Genomic DNA, 3,270 nt, shown 5'->3' on the forward strand with positions numbered 1-3,270 from the left:
CGCCAGCCAAACTGGGGCTGACGACAGAGAGCTTGAGGCTGTATTCTCTGAAAACAGAAATTTACGGCACAGACTCATCATACTCTGGGCCAAGCAACTCTGAGAGGCTGGGGGGTAGGGGCGGGGGGGAGAGTACACAGGCAGCAGATGAGACAGACACGGCCCCGGGGGGCACTGTGCCTTTCGTGGGCCCCCTCCCCCATGAAAGTTATTAAAATGACATTTTACAACCCCTTTAGTAAAAAAGATGAGTGCAATCATGTCACATTTTAAAAATTTTTCTTTGACCTAAAGGTTCGTGTATTTTCTTCAGATATTTGTGTTGTTAATACTCACCCAGGGATATTTTTCCATTGGTTTTTAGAGAGAGTGGAAGGGAGGGGGAGAGACAGAGAGAGAGAAGCCTCGATGTGAGAGAGACACATCGATTGGGTGCCTCCCCCACACCCCTCACAAGGAACGGAATCTGCCGGTCCCTTGACCTACGACTCAGGGCCCCGGAGCTGTGAGACATGAACGTCCGTGGTTGAAACCCCTGGACTGTGCTGTTTGCTACTGTCCCCCCACCCCACCCCCCGTTGACTGAGACAGCGGGCACCTCCCCCTGTGTCTGCAGCCGCACATCTAGGTCGGAATCTGTGGCCGAGACTGAGTTCAAAGACAAGCCGGGAAGTGAGGCCCAGGGCAGCTCTATGGTTTTGACGAACATAGGAGAGAAAGTCAGGACTGGGAGCTTCCCCCTGCACCCCCCTGACTCTCCCCCCTCACCCCCGCCCTCAGCCCCGAGCTGGGGGTGGCTCATCCAGGCTGGGGCCCGGGAGGGGCTGCCCTCTGCTTGCCCGCCACAGCCCCTGGGCTTGGAACACAAAATGGGCCCCATCGACGGACTCCCTGTGGACCGCCAAGGCCTGGAGGGTTGTTCCGTCTGCGCTCCCTCGCCTGGTGACCCCAGCATCATTTAGCGATAACAGGCTGGAGGGCAGTCTGCGGTGATGGAATGAACTTTTCCTGCAGACTCAATTGACCCAAAGGCAGATCAAACGTGTGACCTCGGCCCTCGATCCATCAAAGTGAGCGCCCAGGCTGAGGCTGGAAGAATTCATCCGTGACTGTCCCCTGGCCAGGGGGCGGGTCCCTGTTCCATAGCAACCCTCCTCCCTCTCCTCCAAGGTGCACCGCTCCAGGAGGGACACAGCCCGTCCCTCCAGACCTAGGGACGGACATGAGAGCTTTGCTAATGATTGTGGCTTATCTGGACCTTCCACATTTTTCTATTTTACCCGCACAGACTCCTTCAGGGCCTTGGGGAATGGAGTGGGATCCTCTTTCCTACGGCTGTTTTTCAGCCACTTGAGGACTCAGGCACTTTTTTTTGCTGCTGGAGCCCCTTCTCTGGCCCTTCCGTGGAGAGTGGCCCCAGGTTTGCAGCCAGAGGGCTGTTTTTTTGTTTTGTTTTCTATTGATTTCAGAGAGGAAGGGAGAGGGAGAGAGAGATAGAAACATCAATGATGAGAGAGAATCATTCATCGGCTGCCTCTTGCACGCCCCCTACTGGGGATCAAGCCACAACCCAGGCATGTGCCCTGACCCGGAATCGATCTGTGACCTCCTAGTTCATAGGTCAATGCTCAACCACTGAGCCACACCAGCCGGGCTAGACGGCTCTTTCTAAAATGCAAATCAGACCCAAAGCTGAAAGGCTGGCTCCTTCAGTGACTCCCAAGGCCTCGGGTTCAAGGCCCTTCCCTAGCCAGCTCCCAGCCGCATGCACCTCTCTCAGCAGCGGACCTGCCCGAGAACCAGGAGTGGCCTCCACGGGGACCGGGCTGCTTCTGCTGGGAACAGGGTCCCCACCGCCGTGGCAGCACTCCGCCTGTCCGCAGCTCTGTCTCACTCCGTCCTCCCAGAGACTTTCCTTGACACCCAGGCCGGGCGGGAGGGAGCGGAGTGGTCTGGTGGCAGCTCTGCACACACCTCCATCTCCCACACTGTGTGGTGTAACTGCCCATCGAATGGTCACTTTCTGCTCTTCCTGCTCTGTCTTAGTTTCCTATTGTTGCTACAAAGTTACTAGCTTCAAACAGCAGGCATTTCTTATCTCCCGGTCCTGGGGGTCAGAAGGCCGGAATGGCTCTCACTGAGCCAGATCGCGGTGCCAGCGGGTCTGCCCTCCCGGTTCTAGGGCAGAGTTCGTGCCCTTGCCCCTCCAGCTTTTAGAGGCCACTCGCTTTCCTTGGCTCATGGCCCCACCCTCCATCTTCAAAGCCAGGAGGGTAGCATATTGGAATCTTCAGATTCCCCCCCCCCCCCCCCCCCCCCCACCAAGAGCAATGGAGAGGGCAGGACACACCGGCTCATTGCTCCTGGGGCTGAGTGGCAGCAGCTGTGGGCCAGTGGGGCTCCTCCTGCCCTCCACCCCCTCCCAACACCATGGTCCCCAGCTGCCAGGCCCCCTCAATAGCATCCCAACAGCCTGGAACCCCTGTGCCCAGCTCCTTAGGAACAACCACCTTGAAGGAGGGGAGGCGTCAGGGACCTGGGGCAGGACACCTGGGGCCTTGAGCACAGGCCACCCCTGTCCCGGGTGCCTCACAGCACGGTCCTCCTGGGAAGAAGGACTGCTCCCTGGTGTCCTACAGCCACTTAGCAACAGGATTTGAACCGGGCCTGGCCGATGCCACCCTCTCAGGGTGCCCGAGTGGGGAGTGAGGCGGATGCACAGAGACCGGAAAGGAGGGTGTGGCCACATTCTGCCCAGCAGAGCACTGGCCGGGGTTGATGAAGGCCGGGAGGTTGGGCACAGTGGCCTCTGCCAGTTCCCGGCGGCCGGAGGATTCTAGAGCTCCTGCACCCCTGCTTTCCGGAGCAGTTCGTGTGTGAAGGGAAGGGGGCCGGTGATGACTCAGGGAGCCTGCAGCTGGAGGTGGATGCGAGGCTCATGATGATGGTGATTAAAACTGACACCACCGTGTGCGTAGCGACCCACACCTGCACTCGGCAGCCACCAGGTCATTAATCAGCGCAGACACGGGGCTGGGATGAGCTCCGGGCACAGAAGAGCAGATTGTGAGGGTCCAGAGGGGACGCCCCGGAGCCCCCCTCCAGGGCATTGCCAGACAGTGGGCGCCGGCTCACCTGGGAGCCTGAGGTGGTCATATACTAGTAAATGGGGGAAAGGGGGTACAGCCCCCCTGGTCTGAGCAAGACAGAGGGCCTGCGGGTGGGAGACCAGGGCAGGCTCCCAGTGGACACTAATCAGCTGAGGGACCT

This window comes from Myotis brandtii, unplaced genomic scaffold (assembly GCF_000412655.1).
Source record: "Myotis brandtii unplaced genomic scaffold, ASM41265v1 scaffold157, whole genome shotgun sequence".
In the NCBI taxonomy this organism is placed as follows: Eukaryota; Metazoa; Chordata; class Mammalia; order Chiroptera; family Vespertilionidae; genus Myotis; species Myotis brandtii.